Source organism: Geotrypetes seraphini, chromosome 4 (genome assembly GCF_902459505.1).
Source record: "Geotrypetes seraphini chromosome 4, aGeoSer1.1, whole genome shotgun sequence".
NCBI lineage: Eukaryota > Metazoa > Chordata > Amphibia > Gymnophiona > Dermophiidae > Geotrypetes > Geotrypetes seraphini.
Genome location: NC_047087.1, coordinates 5,307,710 through 5,330,313, shown reverse-complemented (window position 1 = coordinate 5,330,313; position 22,604 = coordinate 5,307,710). Strand labels below are relative to the sequence as shown.

Genomic DNA, 22,604 nt, shown 5'->3' with positions numbered 1-22,604 from the left:
TGTTTGATGTGCCCAGCCTTAGTTGACTTTATTCCTAAAGACCATAAATAAATCCAAATAATTACTGTCTTCCTTAGCAACAGCAGCAGATGAATCCAGAGACCAGTGGGATACCACACATCTACCAGCAGATGGAAATAGAGAACTGAATTGCAAGTGCTCCTCCTGGATGGGATCTCTCCTGGCCATTTAGTCTCAAGGAGGTTTACTTGCATATCCCCATGTGGCCCCTGCACCAGTGATTCTGGCGCTTTGCGATTCTCAATCAGCATTATCAGTTTTGAGCAATGCCCTTTGGCTTGGCCACGGCGCCGCACACCTTTTCCAAGGTGATGGTAGTGATGGCATCCTTTCTTCAAAAGGAGGGTATCTGGGTTCATCCCTACCTGGACGATTGGTTGATCCGGACTTCTTCCCATCAAGAAAGTTTGCTGGTAACTCAGAGGGTGGTTTCTCTGCTTCAGTCGTGCTGATTGGTCAATTTTCCAAAAGGTTCCCTCGTTCCTTCTCAATCATTGGTGCATCTGGGAGTCTGATTCGACACAACTCAGGGGAGAGTCTTTCTTTCCGAAGACAGGGGCGAGAAGTTGCAGTTGCAAGTTCAGCTGCTGATTCAGGTGCCACATCCCCGGGCGTGGGATTTTGTCCAGGTGCTGCGCTCTATGGTTGCATCCTTCGATGTGGTCCCCTGGGCCCGCTTTCATATGAGGCCTCTTCTGCAGTTTGTTCTTTCCTGATGGTCACCGGTATCTCAGGATTACAATTGTCTCCTCTGCTGGATGCCCCAAGCCCTGCGAAGCATGGATTGGTGGCTGGACAGTGTCAATCTGTTTAGTGGGATGTCCCTTGCGACCCTGGAATGGCTAGTGATCACGACAGATGCTAGCTTGACTGGTTGGGGAGCTCAGTATTTGTGGTCTTCGGCACAGGGAATGTGGTCTCGGGAGGAGGCTCAGTTATTCATCAGTCTTCTGGATTGAGAGTGATCAGACTGGCCCTGCTGGAATTTTGGACTCTAATTCAGGGCAGACTGACGGTGTCATGGTGGTTGCCTACATCAACAGGCAAGGGGGCACGAGGAGCCCAAAACTAGCTCAGGAGGCGCGGACTCTGCTTCTGTGTGCCAAGTCATGTCTTCCACTTCTGTTGGTGGCTCACATTGCAGGAACAGCCAACATTCAAGCGGACTTCCTCAGCAGAAATCTTCTAGACCCAGGAGAATGGGAACTGTCGCAGGAAGCATTCTAACTCATAGTTCGATGATGGGGGCTTCCGGAGTTAGATCTCATGGCCTTGGTTTGCAATGCAAAGCTTCCTCGTTTCTTCAGCAGATATCGGGAACTGAATTCAGAGGGGGTGGATGTGTTGTCTCTTTCGTGGCCTCTGGAGAGCCTTCTGTATGTTTCCTCCTCCCTCTGACCGATGATAGGCCAGGTATTGCATCGCATTGCTTGCGTCCAGGGAATGGTAGTCTTTCTGGCTCTGGATTGGCTGCACCATTTGTGGTATGCGTATCTGATGGGACTGGCTGCGGGGGTTCCCCTCTGGCTTCCGGTGACGCCAGACTTGCTGATGCAGGTGCCGATTCAGATGGACGATCCCTCTCGCTTTGGTCTTACGGCCTGGCTATTGAGCAGCATAAGGAGTTTTTGGAGCAGGTTATTGCTACTCTGCTGCAGGCAAAGAAGAGGTCTAAGTCCACGGCTTATGCCCGAGTTTGGAGAGTATTTGAGTCTTGGTGTAGTTGGTGGGGTCTTTCCTCGTTTCAGGCATCCCTGTCACACATTCTTGACTTTCTACAGAATGGAGTATCTAAAGGATTAGCGTGCAATTCCCTCAAAGTTCAGGTGGCGGTCATCGCCTGTTAACAGGGGCCATGTGTCATGATCTTCATTGGCTTCTCTGCCTAATGTGTTATGCTTTCTGAAGGGGGTGCAGCGCATTCGCCCTCCTTTGCAGAAACCCTGTCAAGATTGGAGTCTTCGCCTGGTACTTGTTGGCTAGTAGAGGGCTCTATTCAAACTCTGGAGCGCGGGTTCGAATGGAGCCCTCAAGGATGTCACCCTGAAGACGGTCTTTATCCCAGGACAAACAGGCAGCATATTCTCACTGATGGATGACGACACCGACGGAGCCCCGGTACGGACACTTTAGAGTGACTTGCACTCTAAGAACTTAGAAAGTTCTGGCTAGCCTGCAGCTCACATGCGTGAGTGCCTTCCCGCCCGACGTAGGCGCGCGGTCCCTCAGTTTCTTAGTTTCCGCGGAGCTAAGTAGTTGTGTTTCAACAGCTATTGAAAAAATTTTCTTTTCGCTGCCTTCCCGCTCTCACGTTTTTCTGACATTTTAGTCAGTTTCTTCTTTTCTTTTATTATTAGTTAAAAAAAAAAACGTTGTTGGTTTGGCTTGGTGGGGTCTTATGGATCGCCATATTGTTTTCTCCCCACTTCATGGCTCTTGTTCTGTGCAAGTTTTTCCTACTCATTTTTCCTCCACGCGGTTGTTTTGTTGTGGAACTTGTTTTCACCAACATCTTTCTGTGATTTTAGCGTTGTTGGGATCTTGGCCTTGCCGATTTTTTTTTCTTCCCTTGCTTTTTTCCTCTTCAGCGCATTTTCATGTGGATTCTTCAGAAGCAGTTTTCTGTCGGCGCTGCCAAGAATCCGGCACCAGCAGATGTCAGTAATCCGGTGCCCAGCATACTTCCAGCACCACTTCTCCAGTCCACACCGACTTTGATGGGCCCGATCCTACTCTTGGTAAGTTTGGTGCTCCTTTCTTCCTTGGGCTTCAGGTCATTGTAGCAGTTAGTCTAATCCTGCCAACCTTTGTCATTGTAGCAGTTGAGTCCAGTCCTGCCGACCTCTTTTCAGCCCCATCTCTGGCTCCGCTTCGATGTCGATGACTGCCTTGATACAGGCATGCTCATCTTGGAAGCGTGGAGCAACACCGATGGTACCCGTCATGGGCCAAGGATACCGGAGTTCTTTTCTTTCTACTTCGGAGCGACACCAATGGTACCGGTCATGGACCAAGGGTACTGGTGTCATTTTCGTCTTGCTCCTTTAATGATGTGTGCCTTGATACCGGCATTTTCATCTCTGGAGAGTAGCATGATGGTACCGGCGCTGCATCCATTGGTACTGGTGCTTTCTTTTCGGCAGTGTTTCATCGCCATGTTTCATTGTTCCTGTCGACTCATGTGTCGGTCGACATTTATGATCGATGTCGACGACTATGATTGGTGTCGACATCTATGATCAATGTCGATGTTCATATCGACACCCAGGTCGATATGTCAGAGTTCCTTTGTCAAAATACAAAATCCACAAGAAGGGATGTCCAATAAATTACAATTTCACAAAAACACCCCTCAGCAACCAGGGCTACGTCTCAAATTTATGAAAAAAGGAGAAAAAGACCTCAGTGTCTAACAGGGGCCATAAAAAAGCTTCCCAAATAGACAAGCCAGTCTCAGACAGAATTTGAAACTGGCAGACACATCCTTGGTCAAAAAACTCCTTTAAACTCAATTACTATTCAGAGTCATACATTTCTTTTAGTACATTCTGTTTCAATTTTTCAAAAATATTTCATAAATAGTGTCATAAAAGTCACTTATCTGAATGAATAGATGTTTAGACGTAGTCGTGGGTTAGAAAGCAGGAACAAAAAATACTCCGTGGGAAGTCAGCTAAAGGCTAGTTAAAGTATCTCCAATGCAACACTTCCATAATCATCCAACAGGGCTCCCTGTTTCGCTATAATGCTTCGTCAGGGATTTTGCTGTAAGAAAAGGAAAAAATTAAGTCCAAAATATTTTCTCCAAACACAAAAGAAGAAAAAGTGATACTTCACCCACAGCGTCCATTCACCCGCTTCCACTCCTGTCACAAAATGGCCCCTCAGCGTTCTAGGCTAATATGCAAATCCACTCGTCATCACGCACACGTGGTGACATCATATTACTATCAATTCCACTCATACATTGGGAGTTCATTCAAAAAATGCACCAAAACTTTCAAAAAACATCAACAAAACCAAGGTTTCCAATCAATAGTGCTGTTCAAACCACTCGGAGCACAGGTTTGTAACCAAAAAATCCAGCGCTGTTCTCTTTTAAGTAATAGTTGTTTGAAGTCACCTCCTCTAGCAGAAGGAAACACACGTTCAAGAACCCAGCACCGTAGATCTTCAAAGGAATGTTTTAATTCTGCACAATGTTGTACCATTGGAGCTTCTACCCGTTCTCGCAGCAGACAGGAACGGTGCTCTATAAGACGTGTTTTCAACAGTCTGGATGTTTGTCCTACATACAATCTCTGGCAAGGACATCTGATGACATATACAATTCCTCTACTGTTGCAATCAGTAATATGATGTAAAATATACTGCTTTTGATCCACTGGGTTCACAAAAGATGAACATGTCTCCATTATGCTGCACACAGAACAATGTCCACATTTATCATGTATTCCCCCCAACTGCCTCTCCCCACACTCATTCTCTTCTATTGCCACTCTGCTGGCAGGGCAAAGCTCATCTTGAATACATTTATTTCGTGAGAAGGCAAACATCATTGAGCATTCCCGAAAACAGGGATGTACTGCCAAACAGTACACGAAATAAATGTATTCAAGATGAGCTTTGCCCTACCAGCAGAGTGGCAATAGAAGAGAATGAGTGTGGGGAGAGGCAGTTGGGGGGAATACATGATAAATGTGGACATTGTTCTGTGTGCAGCATAATGGAGACATGTTCATCTTTTGTGAACCCAGTGGATTAAAAGCAGTATATTTTACATCATATTACTGATTGCAACAGTAGAGGAATTGTATATGTCATCAGATGTCCTTGCCAGAGATTGTATGTAGGACAAACATCCAGACTGTTGAAAACACGTCTTATAGAGCACCGTTCCTGTCTGCTGCGAGAACGGGTAGAAGCTCCAATGGTACAACATTGTGCAGAATTAAAACATTCCTTTGAAGATCTACGGTGCTGGGTTCTTGAACGTGTGTTTCCTTCTGCTAGAGGAGGTGACTTCAAACAACTATTACTTAAAAGAGAACAGCGCTGGATTTTTTGGTTACAAACCTGTGCTCCGAGTGGTTTGAACAGCACTATTGATTGGAAACCTTGGTTTTGTTGATGTTTTTTGAAAGTTTTGGTGCATTTTTTGAATGAACTCCCAATGTATGAGTGGAATTGATAGTAATATGATGTCACCACGTGTGCGTGATGACGAGTGGATTTGCATATTAGCCTAGAACGCTGAGGGGCCATTTTGTGACAGGAGTGGAAGCGGGTGAATGGACGCTGTGGGTGAAGTATCACTTTTTCTTCTTTTGTGTTTGGAGAAAATATTTTGGACTTAATTTTTTCCTTTTCTTACAGCAAAATCCCTGACGAAGCATTATAGCGAAACAGGGAGCCCTGTTGGATGATTATGGAAGTGTTGCATTGGAGATACTTTAACTAGCCTCACAAACCAACTCTTCACCAGCGCCCAAAGAAAAAGTCACAACAACCAAACAGAACTTGATAGCGAGACTCTCTCGGACTTCTTCCAGTCCAAAGTACAAACCATCCGAGATAATCTTGACACCAACACCAAACCCACTCCTATTCAACCCCAACCGATTCCAAATACCCCACCCTCTGCCGCTCTCTCCCAATTTCATATGGCCACTCATGCCGAGGTTCTCGAAACCCTGAGAGAACTCAAACCCTCCAACACCATCCTCGATCCCTGCCCATCCAGCCTCCTGCTGTCCACAGAAGACGCCATGGCAGAATCGATCCTCCCCATCATTAACACCTCTCTAACCACTGGGACTGTGCCCCTCAGCTGGAAGTCAGCTATTATCAAGCCCACTCTCAAAAAACCCACTCTTGATCCTAACGAACCCGGCAACTATCGCCCAGTCTCCAACCTCCCATTTGTCTCCAAACTCCTTGAACGAATTGTGCTCCACCGACTTCACCCCTTCATTGAAGAACAAGCTGCTCTATCCCCTGCCCAGTCCGGCTTCCGAAAAGGCCACAGCACAGAGTCAGTACTCCTTGACATCATTGATGACAGCTGGGCAATACTCGACAAAGGCAGTGATGCCCTACTAGTCCTACTTGACCTCAGCGCTGCCTTTGACACAGTCGACCACCACCTCCTCACATCCAGACTCTATGACCTCGGAATCAAGGACACAGCCCTCCAATGGATCACCTCCTTCCTCCATCAAAGGACCCAGACTGTCCTACTAGGAACTCACAAATCTCGCCCCAAGCCTATAAAATATGGTGTTCCTCAAGGCGCCCTTCTATCCCCCCTCCTATTCAACCTCTACATCAGGCCTGTCATTGATATAGCGCAGAAATATAGCATTAAAATCCACTCTTATGCAGATGACATCCAGCTACTCCTCCCACTAGGCGAGAACCGATCGTCCCAAATCACTAACCTCCAACATTGCCTCTCTGATATGAAAACTTGGATATCAAACAACAAACTTCAACTAAACGCCACTAAAACAGAACTCTTATGGATCAGGAAAAAAAGCACCAAATTCACACGTCCTACCCTAGCATGGGACTCCACTCTACTAACGGCAACAGATCAGGTACGCAGCCTAGGAGTAACCTTAGATGGACACCTATCCCTATCTGCCCACATATCCCAAGTAATCTCCACCTCCTTCTACTACCTCCGCCAACTGAAAAGGATCAAACCCTACATCTCCACACCTGACCTCGCCCAACTCCTCTACGCATATGTCCTCTCCAGAATGGATTACTGTAACTCCCTATTCAATGGACTAACCAAAAATAATCTCAAACGCCTCCAACGTGTCCAAAATGCAGCTATCCGCCTCCTACACAACCTCAACTACCATGATCCCGTCTCCCCAGCACTCTGCGCTGAACACTGGCTCCCAATTAGCCAGCGCTGTGCTTTCAAGGCCCTAGCAGTAGCCCACAAGAGAATTTATGCCACCACCCCCTCCTACATAAAATCTAAGCTTCCCATCTACACCCCCACTCGCACCCTCCGCTCAAAATCGGAAATACGCCTATGCATTCCCCCTGGAAGGTCCCTCCTCTCAGAAACTGCCCGCAAACGATCCTACAGCCACTTCATCCCACATCTCTGGAATAAACTCCCCCCCCAACTCAGGCAACAGAACTCTTTATTGACATTCCGTAAAATGGTAAAGACCCTCCTCTTCAACTAAAGGTCTCCCTCAGTCTACACCCCCCCTTAAACCCCACCTCACTCTTCTCTCCCCTATTTAACTTCTCCTAAATTTCAGTATAGTCCTCTCTTAGTCTGTACTCTGATAAATTGTCTGTACTCTGAAAAATTGTCTGTAGCCTGATAAATACTGCACAATCTTGTATGTCCAAGCATCTAAACCTATTGCACATTTATTTGCCTAACTACTTCTACTGTGTATGTTTACTTGTAGACCGTTCTGAGCTACTGGGAGAACGGGATATAAATCTAAATAAATAAATAAAATAAATAAATAAATAAATTTAGCTGACTTCCCACGGAGTATTTTTTGTTCCTGCTTTCTAACCCACGACTACGTCTAAACATCTATTCATTCAGATAAGTGACTTTTATGACACTATTTATGAAATATTTTTGAAAAATTGAAACAGAATGTACTAAAAGAAATGTATGACTCTGAATAGTAATTGAGTTTAAAGGAGTTTTTTGACCAAGGATGTGTCTGCCAGTTTCAAATTCTGTCTGAGACTGGCTTGTCTATTTGGGAAGCTTTTTTATGGCCCCTGTTAGACACTGAGGTCTTTTTCTCCTTTTTTCATAAATTTGAGACGTAGCCCTGGTTGCTGAGAGTTCCTTTGTCGACATTGACATATTCAACTGTGTTTCCAGTTGTTCGGGTCGTAAGCCATGTCGACACCGTCTCTTCTATTGTTGATCCGGTTCAGTTTTTGATACCGGTAGCATTTTCACAGGAGTCCTCTCTAATTTTGACAGATCTTATAACGCGATGCCAGTTGTCGTTGCAGTTACCGGTGTCGGTGTTGCTCCGGTATGGAAGGCTTTGCAGTCATTAAGCTGTTTTCGGCCTTCGACATCGACTTCCTGACTGTTTTGGGATTAACATTCTGAGAGGATAGGGGTGTCTTTTGGAACTACACCCCATATCTCTCTGAGCGGTGGGTGCTTCTTCATCACATGTTCTTTTTTCCCTTCCGTAGGGTTAAAAAAAACAAAAAACAAAAAACCCAACATAAAGTTTTTACAGATCCCTTAGGGAACTGTCTGTGAAAGCATTCCTTTGGAAGTTGACTGTACAGATTTTCTTTTCCTTGATTTGTAGTTAACTACTCAAGGTTTATTTGCTTCCCTTCCATGATATCTATGGGAGTTTTTTGACACGCCTTTTGAAACAGTCAGCATGTGTCATTGTTTCCCTCCTGGTGGAGTTCATTCTACTGGCTAGTATGTCGGCCTCTGTCTTTCTGGGTAGAGTGGACAAGGCTAGGGATTGGTTAGACACAGGGGCTTACTAGATTCCTATACTGCCTGCATGATTTTCCTTGGCATACATTTGTTCACACATTCCATGTATCCGCTATTCAGTACCTGTTCTTGCAGATCTGGTTTTTACAGATCTGGTCTGAAATTGAGTATCTGTTTTTCTCATCACTCAACAGGACAGGTTAATGCAGTGGTCTCAAACTCAAACCCTTTGCAGGGCCACATTTTGGGATTTGTAGGTACTTGGAGGGCCTCAGAAAAAATAGTTAATATCTTATTAAAGAAATGGCAATTTTGCATGTGGTAAAACTCTTTATAATTTATAAATCTTTCCGTTTAGCTAAGTCTTAATAATAATATTGTCACTTATAGCTAAAAAGACATATGATCAAGAAACTGTTTTATTTTACTTTTGTGATTATAATAAACATACTGAGGGCCTCAAAATAGTACCTGGTGGGCCGAGAGTTTGAGACCACTGGGTTAATGCAAATGTCTGATTTGGTTTTTGGTGTTCCCAGGACCGTGCTGGGACATGTTTCCTCCGCACAAAGGACCAGGTGAGATTCTCTGGTCACATCTGAATAGCAGTCTTCACCTTCTCAGAGCCTTTTTTTTTTTTTTTTTTCAGTTTTTCATGTACTTCTAAGAGCCTTAGCTCTGAGTTTTCTTCATATGGTTTTATGCATTTAATGTTTTCACCCTGCTCTCAGACTCGGTTTCTCTAAGAGAGTCTGTGTGTGATCTTATGCAGTCCTTCCTTGTTTCTCCTGCTGATTCTCCTTGAAGGGTTCTCTTCGATTAGTGGAGTTTGGGATTCTTAACCCTTCTTTCTATTGATTTTTAGGTATACTGGAAGACTGTGTTTTTTCTGGATCTCAGATTTCTTTTTTCTAGTCCAGAAGTTCTTCAGGACTAGTTTCGCCTTATTCAGACTTCATGGCTCTGCTTCCTGGTTTTCAAAGCAGCCGCCACATACTACAAATCGTACGGCTTTCAGGCTATGCTTTTCAGTTCTACTCAGCTGTTCTCCTTACAAGTATAGGTTTTTTCCTTTCAACTGGCAATTGCTCCTAGATTCTTCAGGAGATGTCTGATTGTGCTGGCCACATCTATTCGATTACAGGGCCTTCTCCTTTTTTCCTTTTTTAAACATCTGGTTTTTCCCCAGCTGTTTTTTCTTGGGACATGGTTCAGACACTTTCTCAAATTATCTCATTTTCTTTAGATTTTCAGTTTACATACCCGAATTCATATCTGTGTTTCATTGGGGTACTCCTTGACACCACTTTTGTGAGAGTGTTTCTTCTTTAAGATTGCTTTCAATTTCTCATCTGTCTGGTTCAACAGTTGTTTCTTTTTTTTCAAACCTTTCCTGCCAGACACTTGATAGTTCTTTTGAGCAACAGGGCTTCTGTTTCTGTTATGCCATGGGTTGGACTATGTTTTTGTACTCCTCAGTGGTCTTTTGTTTTCCAGTGGTACCAGGCGAGGGCTCGTCTCTCAAAGCATGTATATCTTTCCTCTGCAGTTACTTCACTTAGGGCTGATCTCCTCTTCTCTATCTGGAGATTCCCTTTTTTATTTGTCCCTTTGCATGGTCATCGTTAGATAGATTGTGAGCTCGCCGGGACAGAGAGGGAAAAACTGCTTGAGTACCTGAATAAATGCATGTAAACAGTTCTGAGCTCCCCTGGGAGAATGATATAGAAAATTGAATAAATAAAATAAAATAAAAAAAATCATGCCTGTTGCATCTTTTTCTGCATTGGGGGTTCATATGGGCATTCTGCAGCCTCAGTCTCTTTCGACTGTCAGGGAACAGATTTTTTCCATCCATTTCCTAATTTTTCGAGTGATGTTTTTACCCTTATGGTTTTTTCATCATCTACTCTGTCCTCAAGTTCTCCTCCCTTGCACAGTCAATCCAGTAGTTATGGACTACATATAATTGAGCAAGGAGGCTAGGGCTCTCTCCTGTTGTGTCAGGAGGCTCTACTCTTATGGACTTGAGTGGAATCTTACTATCTGCTCTTGCTGCTATTCAAGAGGAGCTGAATTTCCTAGCAGACATTTTCAGCAAGATTCTTTAATCTCCCGCATGGACTTGCCATTTTGCAATTCTCTAGTCCATTTTTGCCCAAGGGGGCGCTCTACAAGTAGATTTGTTTGCGACTCCTCATAATCACCAGTTGCCCCAGGTTTTTACTCCAGACTTTACTCCCTTCTTCGTCTGGCAACAGATATTTTTCTCCTTGATTGGACGGACATGTTTCTATATGCATTTCCTCCACTTCTTCTCCTGTTGAGCATTTTATTCAAGCTCAAGAGAGATGTACCCACTGTGTTTTTCTTTACTTCATGGTGGCCCAGGCAACATGGGTTCTCCCTTCTTCTTCAACTCAGTTTTAGGGAGCCCTTTCTTCTAATTTTCCTACTCGGTTCACTCCGACTCAAGAATCTTTGATTTATTCCAATCTACATTGGTTTTTCCTCGGGCTGCGTTAATTTCATATACATCTTTCTCAGCCCGTTTGTTAATTTCTAGATGTCTCCAGGACAGCAGCCACTCAACCTTGCTAATATCAATAGTGGTTTCGGCTTTTTTCTTGGTGTCTTTTTTATCTTCCTGTTCCACCTTCCTAGTTGGTGGTATTGCTCTTGGCTTATTTCTTCTTTTGTTTGATTCTAGTCTCGAGTCTATATCTCTCAGACTTCTTTTCAATGCTATTGCATTTTTTCCCTTTGGCAGTCAAGGGTCAACCTTTTTCTACTTATCCTCTGGTTTCTAGATTCATGACAGGGTTTTTTTTGTTTTTTTTTACTGTGTATAACCACACCTCATACCTTCTCCTGTCTTTTGGGCTATAGCCTTTTCTACTGGGTTTCCAGGTTTATGATGGAATTCTTTTCCCTGTGAAACCATCTCTACAGTCTCCTCCTATCGTCTGGATTCTTCCTGTAGTTCTTTCCTGTTTGTTGATGCTGCCATTTGTAACAATGGTATCAGCTCAACTTGAGTTTCTTGCCTGGAAAGTGGTTTTCCTTATTACTCTCACCTCTGCCAGGAGAGTCGGTGAGTTACATGCATTACTAGCAGATTCATCCTTAACAGTTTTTCATCATGACAAGGTGGTTCTGTGTACATGTCCAAAGTCTCTTATGAAATTTTCATCTCACTCAGTCAGTTCTTCTGTCTGTGTTTTTTCCTGCACCTCGTTCTCCTATGGGAGCCCTTGCTTTATATACTTTGGATTGTAAGCAGTTTTTTGTCCTCCTTAATTCACGGTCAAAGCCGCAGCGATTTTTCTCCCTAACTTTTCATTTCTTTTGATTCAACCCAGTTCGGGTATCCTATATTAATGAGAACGATTTTCAACTGGCTGATTGTCTACATTTCGTTCTGCTATACTCAGACTGGACTGGCAAGGGGAAATCGTGTCGCAATCCACTGAGTTTGAGTTCTGGCAGCTTTTGTTGTTTTTCCTTTTAACTACCTCTTTGAGGAACTCTGTACAGCTGCTACCTGGTCCTCAGTTCATACCTTCACTTCTCACTACTGTCTGGAGTCTTCTCCAGGCAGGATAGGCACTTCGGCCACTCTGTACTACTAAATTTGTTTTTCTAATGGCCAACTCTCCCACCTTCCCGTTTCTGTTAGCTTGGAGGTCACCCATCAGTGAGAATATGCTGCCTGCTTGTCCTGGGATAAAGCACAGTTACTTACTGTAACAGATGTTATCCAGGGACAGCAGGCAGATATTCTCACAACCCACCCACCTCTCCGGGTTGACTTCTTAGCTGGCTTATCTTAACTGAGGGACCACGCACCTCTGGGCGGGAGAGTGCAATTTACTCTAAAGTGTCCGTACCGGGGCTCCGTCGGTGCCATCACCCATCAGTGAGAATATCTGCCTGTTGTCCCTGGATAACACCTGTTACGATAAGTAACTGTGCTTTCTGGTGGCTATGGCGTATGCGCATGTATGGTGTCAGTGTTGTAGGCTCTGTCCTGCAGGGATCCCTTTCTGCGATTTTCGGCTGCTGGGGTGTTGGTGCGGACGGTTCCTTCTTTTCTTCCTAAGATGGTTTCATCTTTTCATGTCAATCAGTCTCTTTTTCTTCCCTCTTTCTGGGAGGAGGATTACGGGTCGTGCTTCCATTCCTTGTGACTTCTCAACATGGGTGCTACTGTACTATCTTCAGGTTACTAATGACTTTCGGCAGTTGGTTCACCTCTTTGTCTTAGTCTCCGGCCCAAGGAAGGGTATGGTGGTTTCTAAAGCTTCGATAGTCCATTGGGTCAAGGAGATCGTTTCTTCCACTTATTTGCTGATGAGGAAGCCGGTTCCGTTGAAGCTGCATGCTTACTCCTCTAGAGCGGTTGCTGCTTCCTGGGCAGAGTACAGGGGTTTTTTCTTAGAGGAGATTTGTTTGGGCTACGACGTGGTCCTCCTCGTTCTCCAGGCATTACCATTTGGATGTGGCCATGTGCGAGGAGGCTTCCTTTGGCGTGTTGGTTCTCACGGAGGCTACTTTGGCTTCCCATCCTGTTTGAGGATTGTTTTGCAACATCCCACTTGTCTCTGGATTCATCTGCTACTGTTGCTAAAAAAGGAAAAATTAAGCCTTACCTGTTAATTTTCTTTCCTTTAGACACAACAGATGAATCCAGAGCCCTGCCTGTTCTGGAATTTTTTTTCTGTGGTTATTTCCATTTTGGGGGGTTGGTTGTGTTGTTTTTTGCAGTTGGTTGTTGTTAGTCTTTGTTTGGACTTGGTTCTGGGAAAGAAGTGTTTTTTTATATATATATGCAGTTGAGTGCTTCCTGCTGCTTGGGTAAAGAGCGATAACTAAATGGCCAAGAGAGATCCCATCCAAGAGGAGCACCTGCAATTCAGTTCTCTATCTCTATCTGCTGGTAGATGTGCGGTATCCCACTAGTCTCTGGATTCATCTGCTGTGTCTAAAGGAAAGAAAATTAACAGGCAAGGCATAATTTTTTCCTTACCTAGCCACTGATCGCCGTACATGAAGAAGGACATGGTACTACTTGAAAGGGTCCAGAGAAGAGCGCCTAAAATGGTTAAGGGGCTGGAGGTGTTGCCGTACAGTGAGAGATTAGAGAAATTGGGCCTCTTCTCCCTTGAAAAGAGAAGACTGAGAGGGGACATGATTGAAACATTCAAGATACTGAAGGGAATAGACTTAGTAGATAAAGACAGGTTGTTCACCCTCTCCAAGGTAGGGAGAATGAGAGGGCACTCTCCAAAGTTAAAAGGGGATAGAATCTGTACAAATGTAAGGAAGTGCTTCTTCACTCAGAGTGGTGGAAAACTGGAACGCTCTTCTGGAGGCTGTTATAGGGGAAAACACCCTCCAGGGATTCAAGACAAAGTTAGACAAGTTCCTGCTGAACCGGAACATACGCAGGTAGGGCTGGTCTCAGTTAGGCATTGGTGTTTGACCTAGGGGCTGCCGCGGACTGCTGGGCACGATGGACCACTGGTCTGACCCAGCAGCAGCAATTCTTATGTTCTTACATACAACCACATAGTCCCTACTAAGACACACTTTATCATGTGTTTTCCCACCGTCATGCACGAGTTTACAGACAGAAGGGAAAATGTGCCATTATGTTAGATCAGTGTCTCTTAAACTTTTTGGGGTTTTTTTTTAGTTCTAACACACTAAACATAGCAAATATTTTTTGTGGTACATTATAATTGTGGTACATTATAATTGTGGTACATTATAATTGAAAGTATAAAATTTGCAAAACCAACAAAAAATTAAATTTGAAAGTTATTAATTCTTTAAGCTATGAATAAGTAATTGTAACCAATGGTGAAACGAAAGTAGCTAGAATAGAATTGCTAATCAATGTGATGAATGTGCTTGTTTTTGAATCCAAATTAACTCAAAACTTGGCTCGATAGTCAACAAGCAAACATGCATTTCATCATCCACCATCTGCAGTTGTTCTCTTTTTTTTAAATTAATTTAATTTCTGTCAGAGCTGAAAATCCAAGTTCACAAAGATAAGAACATAAGAATTGCCGCTGCTGGGTCAGACCAGTGGTCCATCGTAACCAGCAGTCCGCTCACACGGCTGCCCTTAGGTCACACGGCTGCCCTTAGGCCTTAATTGAGTCTAGACTTACCTGCGTACGTTCTGGTTCAGCAGGAACTTGTCTAACCTTGTCTTGAATCCCTGGAGGGTACTTTGCCATATAACAGCCTCTGGAAGAACGTTCCAGATATCTACCACTCTCTGGGTGAAGAACAACTTCCTTACGTTTGTACAGAATCTATATCCCCTTTTAACTTTAGAGAGTGCATTCTCGTTCTATCCACTTTGGAGAGGGTGAACAATCTCTTTTTCTCTACTAAGTCTATGCCCTTCATTATCTTGAATGTTTCTATCATGTCCCCTCTCAGTCTCTTCTTTTCAATGGAGAACAGGCCCAGTTTCTCTAGCCTCTCACTGTACGGCAACTCCTCTGGTCCTTTAACCATTTTTGTTGCTCTTCTCTGGACCCTTTCGAGTAGTACTATGTCCTTTTTCATGTATGGCGACCAGTGTTGGACGCGGTATTCCAGGTGAGGGTGCACCATGGCCAGGTACAGCGGCATGATAACCTTGTCCGATTTGTTTATGATCGCTGCCTTAATTATTCCTAGCATTCTGTTTGCCCTTTTTGCTGCCGCAGCGCATTACAACAACGGCTTCATTGACTTGACTACAAGTACTCCCAAATCTCTTTCCTTGTGGGGGGGAGGGGGGGTTGTCTCCGAGTACTGCACCGGACATCCTGTATTCGTGTATAAGATTTTTGTTACTGACATGCATCAGAAGATCCAAATGGTAACAAAGCCTTGATTGCTTTGTTGCTCAGGTTAGAATGACTACTGCATAAAAAAAATAAAACTAAAATTACTTGTCGCTAGTTTTCAAGGGCCAATCACCTCCAAGAATGATGCTTGTCTGGGTGGTTGTATCCTTATGCATACAGACACTCATAACATTGACAGACTCTTGCATACTTGGCATACATGTTATCTATTCTAGTGTACACTTATGAAGGGAATTAAAAATAAAATTCTGGAATCTCTCATGACATACCCAGAATCTCTTCGGGGCACACAGTTTGAGAGAGACCATTTCCTGGAGGAAAAGTCCATAGTCTGTTATAAGACAGACATGGGGGAAGCCAATGCTTGCCCTGCATCAGTAGCATGAAATGTTGCTAATCTTTGGGTCTTTACCAAGTACTAGTGATCTAGATGGACTGTTGGTCTGACCCAGTAAGGCTATTCTTATGTTCTTATGCACTATGTTAGATTAAGCAGTTTTCTTCCTGCTACTTTTTTGATTAACTCAGTCAAAGCTAGGCTGAGATCTTGGGCCATGAGATTTCCTTTCCAGTTAGAGAACAATCTGTAATGGATCTCCACTAGTTATGGGAAATAACTATGGTTTATAGTTTGTTTATTTATAATTTGCCTTTTTCAAGGCAAAGTACAACAGCACACACATAATAGTACTTCACAGCCATTCCAGACATCTTGAAACCCCCTCCCCCCAAACAATATACGTCATATTCAGCATAAAATCAAAATAAAATACCAGCCTGACCATAATAGCAATAGCAATCACTTTTCCCTAGCACAGCAGCAGATGAATCCAGAGACCAATGGGATAGCTCACATCTACCAGCAGGCGGAGATAGAGAAACTGATTAACAGGTGGTCCTATTGGCTGGCACTCCTCCTGTTTATCCAGTATTCTCTATCTCCCAGCAGGAAAAGGTCGCTATTCAACTAGCTCCTGAATTCCGGCTGTGACTGGAACTTTATTTTCTCCTGTTGAGGTTTCTCTTCAGTGAGACTGCCATTCTGTTTCTCCTGTTGAGGTTTCTCTTCAGTGAGCTGGCAATGCTATTTCTCCTGTTGAGATTTTCTCTTCAGTGAGACAGGGGTGTCTGGCTGAATGGTGCCGGCTTTAGGGGTTACACCTGGGCCCCCCCAGGTCCCTGCCTCACCCTCCCTCCATTGCTAGAGGGTCTGACTGGGTCTCAATTTTTTTCTTCTTTCCCTTCTCTGTAAAAAAAAATAAAATAATAAAAAGAGACCACAGTTGCTACATTCTGCCATGCTTTTGCTGCAAACTGGCTTCAACCGGCCCTAACAACAAGCTTGTGAGTATATCTGGCTTTTACGGTTGTTTGAACTTCAGGTTCTGTTTGGGAGTCTTAGTACTGTGGGTTCGGTCATCGTACATTTAAGGTATGGATATTTTATTGAGGCTAAGCTTTATGACTAGAAATCCATGGAGGGAGCCGGGACTTCCCGCCCTTTGCATGCACACGCTTGGTTTCCTTGTTGGTTAGAGCGCGGCAGTAGCGATGCGATTTCATGCTCGTACTTGTTCTCATTGTTGGGTTTCAGTGCAGCAGTAGTCCTGTTTATTCTGAGGCTCTCTTTCATCGGTGTTTGTCACGGCCATGTGCAGCTGATTGTGCAGGTGCCGGTTTATAGCAGCGCGCATGAGATGGGACATGTTTTTTCCGGCGCTGTGGGCCGTTCTTCTGGTTATTCCCCGAGTCTGATTTTCTTTCTATGCAAGCTGCGGCAGGGTAAATTTTGCGGGGCTCGAATCCGACTATGTTTCTAGGAGCGTTGATGCAGCGACCACGTGTCAGCGAGAATCAGGCGTGCGCTTGGGTCTCTGGCGATGGCGGGAGAGCTGCAGCGTTCTGATAGTTTGTTTCCAGCTGACTTTGGTCAGGGTATGCCGGGGCTTCTCTCCTTTCCGGTTCAGACAAGTTGTATGTGTTTCACCAGCTTTCGGACAAGCTTGGGCAGATTTATATGTCTATGTCTGTGTTCCTGCTGTACTCCCTTGAAGGAAGCTGCTTGTTTAATCGGACTCTGGGGTTAGCACTCAAGGGGTTTATCAGAGAGACTCTGACCTGTGCTAGGTCACCCAGTCTCGGTTTGTCTCCGGACTGGGGCGACATACGGCAACTCACGGCACGGTGAGATCAGCAGTAAGATAGTGCCCTGTATTTCACACAGGTATCTCTGTACAGGTGCCCTGTATTTCTCATTGTCTCTCTTGGGGTCCCTACAGATTGAGCCTTTGTCTGTTGGTAACTGTCCTTATTTGGGCCTCTGTGCTGAGCTGCATGTGTCTATATATGCCTAAAGGTAGTACAAACAGTTTCCAAGTTCGGGCTGTCTCTATGGGCATAATGACACTGCGCATCTTCCTGCGGCCAGGACTCTCTTTCTCTATTTCTGAGGGGGCCTGGACTTCAGATTTCCATGCCTATCATGCTGGTTTCTCCTGTCACCATTTTCTCATGGCACATGCTAGACAGGCCCTCCGACCAGACAGGAAGGGCTGTACAGCTCCTTTTAACCAGGAGCCAGTTACCTATGCTATCAAACCCGCGAAGGATCTCGCGCTATGTGGCTGTTAGCCTCATCCCTGAAGCTCTCATTAGCGATGTGAGCTTTGTCTGATACCTGTAAGGATGCTGTTGTTTTCCACGGGGCGGTAGATGCAGCATAAACCGCTTCGAACTTCACGGTATAACGGTATATAAGAAATAAATTATTATTATTATTATTATTATCTTGATTGAGTCTAGTACATATTCACTTTAAAGGACATACGTATTTCGCTCATGTTGCATGAGGTTAGTACTGTTTTTATAGTTCCAGTATATTCCTCTTTATATTGTGAAACTTGATTTTTCCTAGGAGAATCTTCTTGCAGATCCTACAGTCTCATCCTGCCATTCCCTGACCTTCTGCACTTCATTCTGAGGGGATCTTGACTTCTTCCAATGACTCTTCAGGCTTTCTCATGAGGGAGAAGATGCTATAATGTCAGGTCAGGGGGCTGTGAAGATTTTTCAGGATGCTTGCATCTTTGCATCCTCCTCAGGTTTCCAGTTCGTTCTTGGAGTCTCTATGTTTTGTGTTTCCCTTTTCAGTGTTACTGGTCCTCAGGACAGTTCTTGTAGTTCTTCGGGAACTAAGGGACGTTGTTCCACTTACTGCATGGTGCCTGAGACGGGGGCATTGGGCAGGCTGGATCCCATTCTGCTGAATTAGTTTCTTGGGGTTACACATTTCTGCAGACAACCTGGGGGTATATTTACATTTTCTCTATGGACTCCAAATCGGCACTTGGTTTGCCTGCCTCTCTTGGAGCAGCGCTTTCGGTTTTGGCACATGCCATTTCGCCTACCCAAGGCTTCACAAACGTTTTAGGTGATGTGGGCGGTGGTACCGTTTTGGCGCTACCAGGTGATTCATCTAATTTCTTCTTGACTGCCTGCTTGATTTGGACGACTTCCAGTCGGGCCATTTGACTAACACGAAAAGGGTGGTATCTTTTCCTCAGTTCTTTACACGTGCATCTTCGAATTTGCACAGCGCTCTTTTCTCCTGTACTATTTATAGGTATATCGGGGTAATGTTTTTATTCATATAGGAGAGACATGAGTTTCTTTCCGGAGACTTGGGCGTGGGGTCTCGGTCTCAGATTGGTATTCTTCTTCGCTTACCATGACCAAGAGTATGGGATTCTGTACAGTTTCTGGGATCCATTTTGCTGACTCCACTGGGAACTTCGACTTGCTTTCCCTTTCTTACGCTACAGCAGTCGCTTTTGTTCCGGTGGTTCCCGGTATCTCAGGGCTCCAATTATTTGGTATGCTCCTCCTGCATCGCTCTGTATGATTTGGTGGCTCAGCGCGATTTCTCTTTTCAAGGCATGCCTCGGTCTTTGCTGGACTAGCTCATGACCACCGACCATCCCGGGCTGTCGGGTTGGGGGGCTTGGTGGCTTCCATCCTCAGCTCCAGGAGTCTGGTCTTCAGAGGCGACTCAGTACTTGTTCATTCTTCTACTCTTGAGCAGGGTCAGGCTACCTTTCTGGAGCTTCAGATCATTCTTCTGGATTGCCGCTGAGGGTCCTTTTGGTCAGTATTAGGATAGAGGTATTTCTCTACAGCTTGGGCAGTAGGTGTTGTACTCAGTTAGAAACATAGAAATAGACGGCAGATAAGGGCCACGGCCCATCTAGTCTGCCCACCCTAATGTCCCTCCCCTACCTTTGCCCTGTGAATAGATCCCATGTGCCGATCCCATTTGGCCTTAAAATTAGGCACGCTGCTGGCCTCCATCACCTGTAGTGGAAGACTATTCCAGCGATCAACCACTCTTTCAGTGAAAAAGAATTTCCTGGTGTCACCTCGTAGTTTCCCGCCCCTGATTTTCCACAGATGCCCTCTTGTTGTCGTGGGACCCTTGAAAAAGAAGATATCTTCCTCCGCCTCGATGCGGCCCGTAAGATACTTGAACGTTTCGATCATGTCTCCCCTCTCTCTGCGCTCCTCGAGCGAGTATAGCTGTAATTTGTCAAGCCGTTCTTCGTACGGAAGATCCTTGAGTCCCGAGACCATCCGGGTGGCCATTCTCTGCACCGACTCCAGTCTCAGCACATCCTTGCGATAATGCGGCCTCCAGAATTGCACACAGTATTCCAGGTGGGGCCTCACCATGGATCTATACAATGGCATAATGACTTCCGCCTTACGACTGACGAAACCCCTTCGTATGCAGCCCATGATTTGTCTTGCCTTGGATGAAGCCTGTTCCACTTGATTGGCAGACTGGCAGGTGAAGTTGTTCTGCTTCAATGGGTGGACTCTCATCTTCGTCTTCTGTTGGCAGATCCTTTTATGGATCAGGATAAGAGTTTGGATAGACTTTCTCTCCGCGGAATCTGAGCATGGCCCATTTCTTGTATGTTACAGTGTACAGCGCTGTGTACGCTCTGGAAAGTGTGCATGTTAGTAATAGTGTAATCTTCTGCATCCTGGATATTGAGATTTGTGGCTCAGGCGTTCTAGCTCTTTTTATGGACGTGAGATCTCCTTGACCTAGACCTCATGGCCTCGTCTCTCAATTCTAAGCTTCCTAGCTTCTTCGGCGGGCCCAGGGAGTGGGAGTTAGAGGGGGTAGCTGCATGGCTCTTTTCTCGCCTCTGCCTTCTCTTTTTCAGTGTTTTCCGCTGGCTGATGATGGCTTGGATTTGCCATCTCGAGCTCGCTTTCCGGGCACAGTATTTGTAGAATCTCTGGATTGACGGCGCCATCCTTACTATGCGGATTTGATGAGTCTTTTGACAGCCGGACTAAGAAGTTTCCTGGTATCTCCGTCTTTGCTCGCCTAGGGTCCGATCAACATGGATATTTGTACTACTTTAGTATTATGACCTAGTTTTTTGAAAAATCTTGGTTGACGTGTAAGGGTTATGCGAAGCAGGTTGTTTCTTCTCTTATCCAGGTGCTACGGACGTCTTCTCCTGTGGCTTCTGCTTCCTTTTGGAGGTTTTTCCTTTCTTGGGTGCTTCTTAACGTTTGAACCACTCCAGAGTTCCTTTTTGGCACAGGTGTATTGCCGAGGGCTTAGCGTTCAATTCCCTTCAGCTTCTAGTGCCATTCTTAGCTTGTTACAAGGGCTAGGTATATTGCTCTTCGCTTACTTCTCAGCTTCATGTAGTTCAGTTCCTAAACAGAGTGCGGTATATTCATGCGCCTCTTAGAAAGCCCGGTTTGGAGTACAATCTTCACGTACTTCTTCTCAGTTTACCGAAGGTTTCATTTCATCCTTGTCTTTTGGGACTCTAAAGGGCTATGCTGTTGAACATGGGGTTTCTTGTGGCCATGGCTTCAGCTCTGCAGTTTTCTATGTTGCAGGCCTTGTTTAACGGGGATTCCTATTTCTGATTTCCGAAATATGGGGTATCAGTTCGGATGGTACCACTATTTCTTTCTAGGGGGGTGTCATCCTTTCTTTTATGTCATGCTCGCTTTTCCTTCCTTCTTCCTGGGAGGAGAAATTGGGAGCAGTGCTTTTATTCACTGCATTTTTTGATACGTACGTAGCGTTCTCTGCGAGCTCGGTTTCTAATGACTTTTAGTTGTTTATATCTCCTTTTTGTATTCTTCAAGGGACGCCTCAAAGATATGGCGGCGTCCGTAGCCTCCATCGCTCAATGGGTCTGGGAGGACATTCTTTATGCTTGCTTGCTAGCAGGGAAGCGATTGGCGAAAGAACTTCATGACCATTCCGCCGGAGCGATGGCTACTTCTTGGGCTCGGCCCAGAGGTTTTTTCCTTGGAGGAGATTTGTCTCGCGGCTAATTGGTCTTCCGAGCGTGCTCTCTCTCCCCATTTCTGCTTGGATGTGGGGGCGCATGCGGTAGGGGCGTTTTGTGCTTCGGTTGTTGCAGAGGTGGCATTGCTTCCCACCCAGATTGAGGATTGCATTGCTACATCCCATTGGTCTCTGGATTCATCTGCTGCTGTTGCTAAGGAAGGAAAAATTATGTTCTTACCTGTTAATTTTCTTTCCCTTAGACGCAGCAGATGAATCCAGAGCCCCACCCTTTCTGGATATTGTCTCTCGGTTTTTTCTTTTGCAACTTTCGCAGTTTGTTATTATGGCAGGTTGTTTTCTGTATTATTGCATTTTGAGATTTGTTATGGGAAAGAAGTTTTTTACATGCTATGCCTATTGATGGTTACGGATGCTTGGGCAAGGAGCTATACTGGATAAACAGGAGGAGTGCCAGCCAATAGGACCACCTGTTAATCACTTTCTCTATCTCCGCCTGCTGGTAGATGTGTGCTTTCCCATTGGTCTCTGGATTCATCTGCTGCGTCTAAGGGAAAGAAAATTAACAGGTAAGAACATAATTTTTCCTTCCTATACCGAGAATCCATCTCAAGCAACCTAATACAACTCAGATTTTCACTGACTAACATCTCATACTGTGTATTTCATACAACAAAACAGATGTCTTTTCAGCAGTTTCTTAAAAGCATCCCAATTTTTTTGATGTTTAACGTAAGACGGGAGTCTATTCCACTCTTATAGCCTGCAGACTCAGCTCTTTTCTTGATGGACTGGCCAGGTCACGTTGTGTTGCCGAGCGCAGCTTTTGCAACCCAATGTAAGGAAATACACTGTCCATCAGATATCACGGGGCACACCCTTGTAT

General features: G+C 44.9%; 1 protein-coding gene across 1 annotated transcript in view; it reads left to right on the top strand.

Moving 5' to 3' along the window:
* NFAT5 (nuclear factor of activated T cells 5) overlaps positions 1 to 22,604 on the top strand; it is a 383,347-nt gene that overhangs the window by 86,956 nt on the left and 273,787 nt on the right. The window lies entirely within an intron of this gene.